Source organism: Neophocaena asiaeorientalis, unplaced genomic scaffold (assembly GCF_003031525.2).
Source record: "Neophocaena asiaeorientalis asiaeorientalis breed wild unplaced genomic scaffold, Neophocaena_asiaeorientalis_V1.1 scaffold964, whole genome shotgun sequence".
Classification (NCBI taxonomy): Eukaryota; Metazoa; Chordata; class Mammalia; order Artiodactyla; family Phocoenidae; genus Neophocaena; species Neophocaena asiaeorientalis.
Window position 1 is genome coordinate 506190 of NW_020175787.1, and position 14076 is coordinate 520265.

At 54.2% G+C, this 14076-nt stretch overlaps 1 protein-coding gene across 1 annotated transcript in view; it reads left to right on the forward strand.

Moving 5' to 3' along the window:
• SYNPO (synaptopodin) overlaps nt 1-14076 on the forward strand; it is a 29594-nt gene that overhangs the window by 7125 nt on the left and 8393 nt on the right. The gene's annotated exons all lie outside the window — the stretch shown is intronic.

Consider the following 14076-nt stretch of genomic DNA (forward strand, 5'->3'; position numbering starts at 1 on the left):
GCCGAGCGAGCCTCGCCCCTTCCCACCTGTGCCGGTCTAGGCGCCGCCCATGTGGAGGTGGCACGTCTGGGCTCCAGTCCCCACACGCAGGGTGACCTTGGCTGAGTCGCTGCTACACTCTGGGCCTCAGTTTCCCCACCTGTACGGTGGGGTGGAGGCGGGGACCTGGGGAAATCTCGAAGCTCCGCGGCAGCTCAGCAGCACGCCCCGAAGCCGGGCTGCGTGGGAGCTCCAGCCCTCGAGCCCCAGCCCGCAAGCAGATCGCGGCCGGGGCAGCCGCGGGCTGCCGGGTGGGCGACAGCCGGAGGTGCGCGCCCCCCCGGCCCGCTCTGGGGAAGGGGGAAACGGCTTGACTCCGGGAAGTGGCGGGTTGGGTTCTGCCGGGGGTTGACCAACATGGGCGCCTGTGGGGCAGCGGCAACGGCGTGTGCTGGGCCCGGGCCCTCACCCCTTACCGCGGGCGGGGCGCCCGGGTCCGGCTGTGCGGGCGAGGCACGCAGGACGCGGAACCCGCAGACCGCGGGGAACACCGGCGCGAGCCCCACCTGGGGAAATCGAGGCCTTTCCTGAGTGCCTATGGGGGAGAGGGGGACCTGTCCTAAGGACTCCACACCGCATTCTCACAGTTTGCCCAGTCTGCCAAGGTGAGCGCGGAGGCCCTAGAGGTGAAGGGCGGGGCTCCTATCTAACCACAAAAGGCCTCCCTCCTCCCCACCTCCACCCCAAGTTATAGGCTAACTCTGGATGGGGACAGGACCTCCCATGTTCCGTGCCTGGGTTGTTCACAGGGACAAGAGCCAGTGGGGAAGCAGCACGCGCCCCAGTCCCCGTCCTACCCTGAGTGGCAGGTGACACTGGAGTAAACCACCTTGCTCCGTGAGCTTGCGGCAAGCCTCCTGCCCTCTCTGGCTCCCAGTGAGAGGGTGGGCGGGTGGCCCCTGAGGGGCTAACTGCATTGGAGACAGCAGCACTGGTAGTGGCTGTAGTGGCAGTCGGAGGTTGTCCCAGCCCTGTCATGTTGCACGATTAGGATGAGATAGGATGCTGCTCAGAGGGACCAGGGTATGCTGGGGTAGGGGGCTGGGAGCCTTGCTGATGCCAGCCTGACTGTCACCACCCCCGGGCCTGGCCCCCACCCTGTGTTGGGGGACAGCACCACAAACAAACTGATGTCCTCCTCCCAGTGCTTTGCTGTGTTATCTCAGGCAGTGGAATGGGACCTCAAGGGAGGTGAAAATACTTTGTTTGCTTGAGAGGTGGGGGAACACCTGCCTCCGTGTCTCCCTGTGGGATCTTGGGTTGGTTCCTCTTCCTCTCTCTCCTATCTGTACAACGAGGGGAACGGACTAGGATCATTCTGGTTTGATATTCAGAGAACTTCCCAAAAGCAAACTGTTCGCTGCTATGCTACCTTGGCTCCCCATCGCCACTTTGCAGGCCTTGAAACGGCTCTCCCCCCACACCCCCAGACTAGTACCTAAATAAAACTGTTGTTGGAATCAGCATTTACATTATTAAAATAAGGCCTTTTAACTCCTTCCCTCCCTTGTTATCTGTTGCCTTTCCTCTAAGGTAAAAAAAATAATAATAAAGCAAAAAGAAAAAAATCCTGTGGCATTCGGGGCCTGGTTCCCAACTGATCCCTAGCCTCTGCAGTCAGCACTTTATCTAATCTCCCCATTTTAGAGTTGGGGAGACTGAGGCCGGGGAGGGGAAGAGATTTGCTCAGGGTGGTTCTGTGAAGAGAAGGCAGCAGAGCCCCCTTTCCTTGGGACAGAGCAGCTCCTTGACAAGCAGGAGGGGCCAGTGTGGCAGAGGGGCACCTGGAGAGACGGGAGAAGCACAGGAGGAACCTTTTCTCCATCTCCTCTCTACCCCTAGTCGTACTCTATCTCCCTGGATGACACGTGTCTCCCTGAGCCCAGTGCACAGCCCTGGGCGCTGGGATGGGCAGGGGTCATCACACTTTCTCCACCGGCCAGGGCTGCTATCCCACAAGGCTGAACACACCTCCAGGCCTAGGGGCCCAGCCTGGGAGGCACCTTTTCCTTCAGGGCAGCTCCCAGGCTTCCAGACATGAGCTCATCGGAGATGCTGATGCCAGGAAGGGAGGGACAGAGTGGGAAGCAGGCTGGGCTGCCCAGAATGGGGCACCAAAGGCCCCTGGGGCAGTGGAGGGACGCTGTTGTCAAGGACTAGCAGGCTCTGGCCCCACTGTAGTGTGAAGGCAGGGACAAGATAGGCCAACAGAGGGTCAACTGGGGTGGGGATGGGGACAGGCCAAGTGCTCTGGGCCATAGTGCAGGGTTGCAGGTGCTAGACCGACCTCTGCCACTTGCTTGCTGTATGACCTTGGGTGAATCCCTTGCCCTCTGTGGACCTCAGTGTCCCTGTCTAGCAATGGGGTGCGTGGATCCTTAGGTACTGGGGTTACAATAGTGAACAAGATAGACTGGTCCCTGCCCTCAAGATTGCTCTTTAATTGGGGAAATAGCCAAGAAAAAGGGAAGCAAAGAAATCAGCAAGATAGTTTCAGATAGATAAAAGTAGCATGAAAAACAAAAAGCCACATTGCTAAGATGAAGAGCACTTAGAGGGGTTCTTTGTCTTGGTGGTTAGGGAAGGCCTCTCTCTGGAGGTGACATTGGATCAACACCCTGAATGTTATTTGAAGGTGTGATCATGGCTGCCTTTGTGGAGTTGGCATGTCCAGAACTTGGGTCTAGAAGAATGGGAGGGATTTGGTTGGGAGAAAGTGTGTTTCAGAGGCTGGTGAAAGGTCTAAACTAAGAGCTGGGGGAAGGGAGTGGGGTGGGCATTGGCTGTAGGTTATGAAAATACCTTCATTCCTCAGGGCTTCAGGCTGTCCACCCAAAGGAACCCAGGCCTGCGATCTGGTCACAGGGGCAGCTGGGCTCTACCAGGCGTGTGTGTGTGTGTGTGTGTGTGTGTGTGTGTGTGTGTGTGTGTGTGTGTGTGTGTGTGTGTGTGTGAACTCAGAGTCCTTTGTGAACTGTCCCTGGACACTGTGGCTCAATTGCTACCCAGTGTGATGTGTGTGTGTGTGTGTGTGTGTGTGTGTGTGAACTCAGAGTCCTTTGTGAACTGTCCCTGGACACTGTGGCTCAATTGCTACCCAGTGTGGCCAGAGGAGAAGTCAATGTGGGGACAGCCTCCAGGCCCTGTAATTCCAGAGGCTCACAAAAGCCCTCTCTCTCCGAAATGAAATCTTTACCAACTGGCCACTGCCTGAAATTCCATCATCCTAGCTTCAACTTTTCCACTCAGTGAGGCAGTATAGTATAGTGCTGTGTTGACCCTACCCTACCCTACCCTTCTCTGTCCAGCCTCCCAGGGCTGCTGCAGGTGACGCAAAATTCGGTCTACTCCTGTGCTAGCTGTTTCCTGCGTGTCTAATACACAGATCCTGTGGTTGGACCCCTGGATTCTCTCCCCAGCTTGCTGGGAGATCTTGAGTGTGTTATATAACCTCTCTAGGCTTTTGTTTCCTCATCTATAAAATAGAAACAATAACAGACCCTACCTTGTACTGTTGTTCTGAAAATTAAATGAGATGATAAAAATAACTATTACCTATTAAATAGTATTATAATGTTTTGATCTCTGTTAAAATAGCAAGCCCTGGAGAAGAGGGATACTCACTGAAGACTCATATCTCGGTATATGTTACTTTTTGACGTTTAGCCAGGAACAGGTTTGATAGTGGGAGGATGGGCACAGTATGGTGGAAAAGGGCCTGGATCGAGCTTCAGGAATGGATACTTGAACCTCCAGCCTTAGCCAACAAGCTGGTGGTCTTGGACAAATCATTTGCTTCCTCTGGGGCTCAGACTTTGGTTCTGAGCTACTATGAAATGGACTAAGAAGGATATAAGGGGATGGTGAGCGTGAAAGAGCTCGACAGACGCGAAAGCCACTGGGCTGGCAGGAAGGGTGGTCAGCAGGGTGGGTCAGGAAGGGGCAGGCTGGATGAGCCTCAGAGACAGGAGAGTGGGCTGACGTGAGACTCTTGCATGTAATCCTCTGGAATAAAATCTTTTGGAGACGAAGAGTGTTCGATAGGTAAAAGCCAAAGTTCTTGAAAAATGGTTAACATTTATGGTAACTTACTATGTGCCAGGGTGTTTTAAGTTCTTTACATGTCACCAACTCTATGAAGTAAGTCCCGTTATTATCAACATTTTACAGATGGGAAACTGAGGCACAGAGAGGTTAAGTGAGTTTCCCAAGGTCACACAGTGGTAACTGGCCAGGTTCAAACCTAGGCAGTCTGGCCTCAAAGCCCATGTGCTTAACTCCTGCACGACATGCTCTCTCCTGCCTTAGGTGGAATGCCAGAGGCTCAGAGGGGCCAAGCCACGTGCTTAATAACACACCTCTTTGCCCTTTGATCCTCATCATCTCTGCCCCTCAGGTGCTGGAAGGGGGAGCCTCACTGGGTCTGGGGCCTGGGGTTCTGAGGTTGACCCTTGAGCCAGCTCAGCCTCTTATCTTCTCCCCTCATCCCCTGGGAGTAGGTCAGGGAGGATCACGTGTGCCCTGGGAATGCTGTGGGCAAAGGAGGCTCTGCCAGGGCCTGACAAGTGAGCGTCATTAGCGTGGTGAAGCTTGAGTGGATCCCAAGAGCCTGAGCTGTAATAAACTGTCATGGAGCCTGGCATGACTCTCTTCACTGTACGGACGGGGTAAACTGAGGTCAGAGAGTCCAGGGACAGGCCCAAGCCCACACAGCCTCCCTGAGTCTCTGGTACTGGCTTCTGGGCTGCTTAGGACTTGTGGGTTTCGTGACAATTTGGGACTTGGGGACCCTCCCACCAATCTCCAAGGTGGCCCCTGGTCTCAGCCAGGACATGATTCCTAATATGTACCCTTTAGGAGGGCACATGAAGTTGGGGGATGGGGAGGGTGCTGATTAAAAAATAGACCGTCACGCGCATGTGGAACAGGCCTGCCACCACCCAGCTTGAGCCAGTTGGCTCCCCTATGCCCAGCTGCCAGGCCCCACTCAGGGCTCCTGCTGGGGGCCCCGCCCACCCCAACCCTGGCTCTGGGCCTGAGGCTGGATGCTCCCAGCCACCTCCTCTCCGCTCCTCCTCCACGCCTGCCCCGCCTCCAGCCAGATGGTGCCCTCACTCAGTCTGGGTGGGCCTGTTGGTTTTAAGCTGTGCCACGGGGGGGTCTGGTGTCACCACACACTGGCTGTGTGGCCTTGAATGAGGCCCTTTCCCTCTCTGGGCCTCAAACATGGATGAGTAAAGCTACCAGTTAAAGCTCTTTCTAGCTTTCAGAGCCTTTCCCAGATTCTACCTCTCATTTAGACCGGACAAACAGCGCTCCCCATTCAGAGAGGTATTATGACCTATGAAGGCCACTCAGCTGGAGCGTAGCAGAGCAGAGGATTAGACCCACATAATCTTGCAAGTCCTGGTCCTTTACAACTTCTCCAGGGTGAGCGAGGTCACTGGGAAACATGGAGGTAGATGTCAGCACTGGTTTTATTCATTGATTCCCTCATTCGGTCAGGAAATGTTTATTGAGCCCAGCTATGGCCTAGGCACGGGGGCAGGAACATAGCAGAGAAATGATAGCCGAGGTCCCTGCCCTGCGGGACCTCCTTACCATGGGGCAGGGCAGACTGACACTAAAACAAATGACGATGGAATTACAAATCTCATGAGAGTTTGGAAGAGAGGTAGAGGGTGCTGTGGTAGAGGAATGTGACGTCCCAGGATAGGCGCACCCTCCCTGAGACCTGTAAACATACCTGAAGGAGGAGAAGTATGGCCAGAAAGGGACAACTGAGGGGTATGGGAGGAAAGGGTTCTAGGCAAAAGCAGCAGCCAGTGCAAAGGCCCTGAGGTGCGAAGTGTTTGGTTCCTGTCTGAGCACTTGAAGGAAGGCCAGTGTGGCTGGCGTGTAGGGAGGGCAAACACCATGAGGGGAGCTGCAGCCTGGCATGGAGGGGCAGTGGGGCTAGTCATGCAGGGCCTGGAGCCTGCAAAGGGGTTTGAGGCCAAGCCTAGGAAGGAGGAGCTGTTCCTAGTGTCGGTCTTACAGGCTGATCTTGCCTCCTTTCTTTTCTGCTTTCCTTCCGACACCCATCCTGATAGTGCAGTGGCCCCACCCCCCCGTGCACTCCCCCAGCCACTTCTCAGTATGACTGAATGCAGACTGCTCAGACCTCATCTTCCTCTATCTGGATCTTGTTTGCATTTTAATAGCCCCCTGTTTCATCCTGCCTTCCAGGAGGGTACCAGCCCCTTGGGCCTCAAATGCAAACTGATGAGGGCATGATTTTGAGCAAGGGGCTGCAGTCACTTCAGCTGAGCGCCTCTGTTCCGGTGGATTCTTATTTCCTCTTATGCCTTGTGGGAGCCTGTGGACCCCAGGAGGTTCAGCTTTTGGCTGAATGAAGGCCCGCCCCCCGGACCGACTCCTGCTGCCTGAAACTGCTGTCCGTCCCCTGTCCCACTCCAGCCACCTCCATTCAACCCCAGAGGCCCTCTAGGACCAAGCCCCAGGAGGATTCAGGAGGCCTGTGTTCTGAGCCTAGCTCTGCTGTATGCTTTCGGGCACATCCATTTTCCTTTCTGGGCCTCGGTTTCTCCATCTAGTTTATAGGGAAATACTCTAGTTTTTCTGTACTCATGGTATGGCAATCATGTACGCGATATCAGCGTCCCCCAGAAGCTTCTTAGAAATGCAGACTCTGAGGCCGCACCCCAGACCTCCTGAATCAGAATCTGAAATTTTAACAACAACCCTGAGTAACCACTACATACGTTAAAGCATGGGAAGCGCTAAGTCAGTCCTTTCTCAACTTAAAAAAAATTTTTAATTAAAAGCTATAGAATCTTCTTCTCTCTCCGAAGTCTTACAGATGAAAACACATTAAGAGGAGAACCGCCCACTCTGTTCATCACATGACTGGGGGTGGGGATCGTGGGGTATGGGCTAGGGACATGGGCTTTATTGGGATGGGCAGCAGAAGGGAGGAGGAAAAGAAACAGCCCCATTGGGCGAGGGTGGGTGGTGCCCCGTCTCCTCAGGCCTCTCCTGACCAGGTGTCCCCCAGGAGCCCTTTCAGCTCAGACCTCCAGGGTCCTCAGTTTGATGGGTTTGGAAAGGTGGGCTTGAAGAAAGGACGCCTGATGGGCCACAGTCTAGCGATGCCTTTTCCTGCTTGTCCCCATCTTGGTGTCCTCCTCTCTTCCCTGAGAAATCCCCGAAAGGGTAGCTGGTGCTATTCTTAGCATGACAGGATGGCGAGCAGAGAATGTGCTAGTGCATTATTTATGCCTCTGTGTCAACAGGATTGCACTCAGGTCTCCCAGAACATGGCCCTCCCCAGCGGCCTTCATCAGTGTCTTCCCAGGACCCGTGACCCATCCCTCTGGCCCCGAGCATCTCTGCTCTGTGCATCCAGCCCCCACGCCGGGAAATGGGTCATGAAAGACAATGATGAGCTGGGATCAGGAAGAAGTTCGAGACGATATCTCACTTCTCACCCATTCGGGTGCATGTTAATCAAGCATACGACACGTGGTAGGTGTGGGTGCCCTGATGACCGCTGTGTGGGTTCCTGCCTTCCGGGAGCTCACACTTTAGCCTGCAAGTTAGTGGTGCTCCAGCATTGCAGAAGCGTGTGTGCCAGGCGAGATGCTGGGTACTTCGCACAAAAGACCTTATCCTCACAATCACCCTGAAGGATAGGAATTAGGAGACCCCTTCGCAGAGGAGGAAACTGAGGCTTAGCATATACAAGGTAGTGATCTGCTCAGGTGGGATCCGGACTCAGGTTGGCTGGAACAGAAACACCATTCCCGATCAAACGGTAGCATGGAGCATTAGGGCTTTGGGAACACCCTGCCCTACCCAGTGAGAAGGGCATTTCAGCTGGAAGGAAATTAACAGGCTGAGGTTGTCCCATTGTCGGTGAACCCCAAGTGACTGGAAAAGTCAGTGCACCTGGAGTGGAAGGACTGTGTTTGCTGTGTACACAATGCCCACTGTGGGCTGGGAGGCAAAACGTGACAAGGCCCCGAGGTGGCACATCTAACGAAGCTGGCCCAAGGACTCTGGCTGGGAGCCAAAGACCTGTGTTCTGTGAGATTCTGGCCAGGCCCCTTGACCTTTCTCTGCCTCGGTTTTCTAGTCTTTAAAATAGCATCACAATCCCTGCTCTACTTCTTTCTCTGACGGATGTGAAGCTGCTAGGAAAACTATAAAAGTGTGTGCATGTTCAAGGATGGTGTATGATCACTACATATAATTACTTATGTAAATATATTTTCTCAAACTTACTTTTTGTTGACGTGGGTCTCTCTGCCAGACTATGTTCCAAGCATTTCCCAATATGTTCATTTAATTATAAACACATTTATAAAATCATGAGCTCTAAAGCCCACTGGGTCCCCAACCTAGCTGTGCTTCAGAACCCCTCAGGGAGACCGTTAACATGCATATTCTGCGGTCCCGGGTCTGGGGCGGAGCCCAGGAATCGGCATGTTGGACACACTCCCTGAGAAATTCTGCCGCACCCACAGGTTTCCGATCTGGGCCAGAGAGGGGACAGGACTTGCCTGAGGCCTCGCGATGTGTTGGAGACCAGGTTGCGACTGAAACCCAGGCCTGAAGCTCGCAGTCTGGCCTTTTCCTTCTACTCGTCAGCTGCCCCCTGAGCTCCCTAAAGGCATGAAGCCAGGGATGCGGATGGCTGTGTTGAGCGATGATGCCAGTAGCGGCTGATCCTGTTTACGGTGCTGTGTTAGGCATTTTACATGGCTTTTCTATTTAACTGCAGTCGGGGTAGAAAAGGGGGCATTCTCCACAGCAACATGCTCCCTTGGGACATTTGAGCAGCAGGGGGCCGATTTTAATGTAGCCCTGGAAACGGGAAACCATGACTGAGGTGCAGAGATATGGAGAAGTGAATTTAAAACCACGCCATCGGGGCACTTGCCCGCCAGGCAAGGGTGGTCTGGTAACTCAGAGACAGGGCAGGCTGGCAGGAGGGAGACACACACGTCCGCTCCCTGAGGTGTGTGCCCGCCGCACGTGCACCTGCGTCAGTGTGCCACCTGAGTACCTGTGTGTCTCCACACGCATACCGACGGGTGCTATGTGCGCACACACCCCTCTATGGGTGCACACGCAAAGAGCACCTTTGTGTGTGGGTGTGTGTGTGCAGGGGAAGATATACTATTGCTGGCTAGGCTCTCCCCAGCATTAGGGAGCTGTCCAGAATGTGTGTGTTGCAGGGTGTGTGTGTGCGTGTGTGCGCGCAAGCACAAATGGTTGCGATGCAGGGGGATCCCTGAGACCCTGCAGGCCACTAGAAAGACCACTAGAGAAGCCGGTTTCCTTATTCACGTCCCACCTCCACATTACGTGCACCACCCTCAACCTGCCAGGTGCGAGCCTGCCTAGGGACCTTAGCACTAGCTGTTCCCTCTGCCTGGTCTTTCCTCCCTAGAAATGCACAAGCCTCACTCCCTCACCTTCTTCACTTCTTCACTCTGGTGTGACTTCTCAGCGATGCCTCCTTTGATTACCTTATTCACCTTTGCATACCACTCCCTACCCTGTGCAGTCTGTATATCTCCCACCCCTGCTTTATTTTTCTCTATAGAATTTATTATAGAATAGAATAAGATTATAGATATATCACATAATGAGATTATAGAAATAGTCTTATTTTTTGGCTCCCGTGCTAGAATGCAAGCAGGGCTTTATCCGTTTCTCTTCGTGGCTGTGAACAGTGCCTGGCCCTTAGTTGGTGTGCAATAGATATCAGGGGAGTGAATGAGTTCATACACCACCTATACTTGTTTTCTTTAAATTGTCTAACTTTTGTTGCTGAAATATCCACTTTTACCTCTCCCTAAGCAGTAATATACCTTTGATGGATTTATTATCTTCCTTTTCTAATACACATGTGAAATTTACATAACTAGTAAGATGTTATTAAGTATCAGGGTACCACTTAAATCCTTTTGCTCCCACTAGAGGTGTGGGGGTACCACACTCTAGGAATCACTGGTCCAGGCCAATCCCTTCTCTGAAACAAACACATGGACAAACTGAATCCCAAGGAGGGTCAGGAACTAGTCCAGCATCTCACCCATATTGTGACAGAACAGACTGGAACTAAATTCCCTGACCTCTAGCCTGCTTTCCTTTTGCAGTCTGAGGGACAAGGGGACGGTTCAGCCTCTCCTCTGGCTGGAGACTCCTCCAGCTGGAGGGGAGCCACACATGCCTGGTAACCGGCGAATGGCATGAGGGGATGGCAGGGTCGGTAGCCTCCTGCCCGCTCAGGACCACAGCACCCTCCTGGCTGCAGGACTGCGTACTGAGTGGTGGGAGCCTCGGCCATACCTTCCCTCCCAGGAGTCTTGGGTCTGGGGCCATCCAAGGGGGCCTGGGCGCTCACATCCAGTAAGAGGCAGACCTGGTATTCAAACCTGGTTCTCTCCTGCTACGGCACAGTTAGCTAGAGGTTGACACTGGGGTTCCCTTGCTGAGAGGATGCTGGAGGGGGAGGGGAAGGTTGGGCTGTGCCAGACTATGAGCGGAAGAGGGAGACCAGCCCCAGAGAGGGCTGGAGAAGGGAGGGAGACAGACAGCGCCCTAGCCTGGTACAGTTATACAAAGGTAGGTTTGTGCAAAAGGCTGAAGTTAAATCCCCCTCAGGCGTGCACAATGTTTTATGCTATAGAAATTGTGCGTCTCATTTGCTCAGCAGTGACTCTGCAAAGCAGCTGTAATCATCCCCGGTTTACTGATGAGGAAGTTGAGACTCAGAGGTGAGGTGACTTACTAAAGGTAGCCCGCACAGGATGCTTTGTTGAGCAGGACGTGGGAAGGGAACAGGCTGCACCTCTGGCTGGATTTGGTAAAGGAGGGCTGTCTGGGGGAGGACAGACAGGCTGAATAGATATGGGAGTAAGAGGCAGGAGTGGAGGGGGTAGACCACTCACTGGCCAAACTACCTCCGCGAATCATAAAACCTTTCTGAGCCTCAGTTTCCTCATCTGTAAAATGGGTATGACAGTACCTCCAGTTCACAGCTTGCAAAGATAAATCAAAACATAATGAAATAATGATAATAATGCCTGGAACATAAGAAGCGCTCAGTAAACAACAACCTGAGTAGTAAAAGTGAAGGGCTCCCAGCCTCTGGCAGGTTTGCCCTCGGAGGTCACCTGCCACAACCGAAAGATTCTCAGCACCTTTCCCAGCACCTTCTTCAGCAGATATGAGTGACCCTGAGAACAAAAGAGGGTTGACAGGCCTGGGGGAGCGGTGAGGGGCTGCGGGCGGCTCGTCTATCCCAGGGCCTGGCAGTGAGGATGCCTCAGGGAGAAGCAGCAGCGTCCCCATGCCCGCCCCAGCCCAGGATGGGGCTCTGCTCTACAGGGTGGGGAGGCGAGCTGGGACTGCAGCGTGCTGGGGCCGTCATTATCATTGCTCCAGCATTTTTTCTCCCCGTTATTTATTTTTCTGTGAGGAAGGAATGTGGGGAATTTACCACAGGGCGCTGGCCTTGCTTTGGGCAGTGCAGCGGCCTCTTCTATGAGAGGGAAGAAGCAGAGACAGATGGCTGGGGAGGTGGAGGCGGAGGAGGGTCCCGGCTGAATCTGTGGCCCCGGTGGGGCGGTTATGTAACCCACCCGGAGGCCCAGGGCAGATACCACGGTGCTTCTGAGCTCTAGGCATGTGCCTTCCCATGTACATAGCTCCCTTGGAACTCTACCTGGACCACCCCAGTCACCCTTAGCCTCTGGGCAAGCCCAGCGGTGGACGTGTTCCTCTGTCAGAGGTGCCTTCCTCTCCAGCTGTCTTGACTGGAGGTGTGAGTGGAGGGGGGTAGAGGATGGGCTGGGGACCACCTTGAGCCTTCCAGCCTCCACTGGGCTGTCCCATTGCTTGAAATACTTCCACATCTCCATCTTTCAAACCTAGGGCATATGCCGCCTCCTCCAGGAAGACTTCCCAGATTTCTTCATCCTCGTTCATCTATCTCTTAAGCTGTATATTCTCCTGGCACTCAATGGAATATTCTGCCTCTTGGATCTAACACTGCCATTTGAGGTTTCATCTCCCTCTTCACCCAAAGGCTTGTTGCTACCTCCCTCCTTCCTCTCTCCCCTTCCTCGAGGAACCACCCTCTAGATCTCTGACCTAGAATCTCCATGACTCTGGATCTAGACACATCGAGAATTTGTCTCCTGGGGTGAATGGTGGAGTAAAATGTGAAGGTAGATTTGGACTGTGGGAGTGCTCATCCTTCAGTCATTTGTTTAGTCAACACTTAGTGAACCCCTCCTGGGTGACGGCCTCTGCTGAGTCTGGGGAATTTAGAGAGAATGGGACCAACTCCAGCCCCAGGCTGCCCCGGGGCCAAGAGGAAGGGCTGTATCTTTGTCGAGGGCCTTGGGCTGGGTGCTGGGGACCCTGAGATAGACTGGGCTCAGCCCTGCTCCTGGCAGAGGCATAGTTTAGGGGAAATTCTCTCTCTCCCGCCCTGGCTCACCACCTTTACGTCTCCTGGATTAAGTGTTTTCTCTGGAAGGGTAGGGTGTGGTAGTCCTTTCTGTACTCTCAAGGCTTCCAGGGCTGGGATGATGGAGGCTGATGCAGCAGGAGAGGGCTTGGGGGTCGCGGGGGATGCCTGGCTTACCAGAGCTGGACTGGGGGAGGTGGGAGCCTGGGTCTGAACTTGGCTCCCTGTGAACCAGCCCTTTCCAGTTTGCTGTGCACCTGGAACTGAACCTGCCTCTCTCTGGGTCACCGTTTCCGAGTCCCTGAAAATCTAACTGTAGCTTAGTGTTTAGGCTAGTAGAGCAGGCAGGAGGAAGGTGGTGGCTCCTGGCCTTTGGGAGAGGAGGACCGCATAGCAGGGCCCTCGTCAGCCAGCAGTGAGCAGTGCCTGTGGCCTACAGGGTTACCTGCTAGCCAACACCCATGCCGACCTGACTTAGCCCACCCACCCTGCCCTGCATCGTCCCGAACTCCTGTCAGGGAGATACCAGGAGTTGGGCCAGTCCCAGCCTCCTTCCCCTTGGGCCTTGGTTCCTGAGCTTCCTCAACCTGTTGTTTCCTTCAAGCCCTGCTCCTGCTGCGAGGCCCCTGGGCCAGGTCGAGTAGGGGAGGGGCACTGATCGAGGAGTCTGGATGGATTGATGAAAGCTTCCTGGAGGAAGTGGCAGTTGGGCTGGGCCTGGGACAGTAGGTGGGAAAGTGAATGTGCTTTGTGGGCTGAGCTCTTCAGAAGGAGGGGCCCAGGCTTGGGATCAGTCAGACTCCCGGCTCCAGCTCTGCTCTGCCTGTCCCTTGCTGGCTGTAAGACCTGGGGTGAGTTGGCTAATTCTCTGGGTCTCGTTTTCCTCATCAATAAAACAGAGGTAAGGGGGCCTCCTTTATGAGTTGCTGTGAGGATTCAGTGAGAAAATATATGCTAAACCCTTAGCTTGGCAGCATCTGGAGCTCCTCGTGTGTTGGCTGTTGTCAACCTCATTGACTCCATCCTTTCTGCAAGCCCCCGGGGAAGGTGTAGGGGACAAGGCGGAAGCAGTTGAGGCCCCTGTCCCGCGGCTCTGGCACCCTCTGGGGGAAGATAAGACCCAGACCCTGACTGCTGCAAAGCAAGGTGTTGGGAGGAGGCAGCAGGGCCCATGTGATGGGTCCTGGGCTGGGTGCTGGGCCACCCTGGGTTCGAATCCCAACTCTGCCTCTGCCTAGCTGTACCACCTAAGTCACTTCACCTCTCTGAGCCCGTTTCTCCTCTAACACGGAGATGAGGGGACTGCTGACCTCCTGGCTGCTGTTAATGAAGCCAGGGCCTGGCATGGGGCATGTGGTGAGCACGCCCTGGTGAAAACTCTGACTAAAACAAATAATATGCCAAGTGATGAGGTTATTAAGCGGTGCAGATAAAACACTGATGATCTGGGGATTGAGCGTGTAGAAAGGATAGGAGACAGAGACGGGTTCCGGGTGGAAGGATGTGTGCAAACCCACGGCAGAGGCTGGAACTCGCAGGGCAGGTGT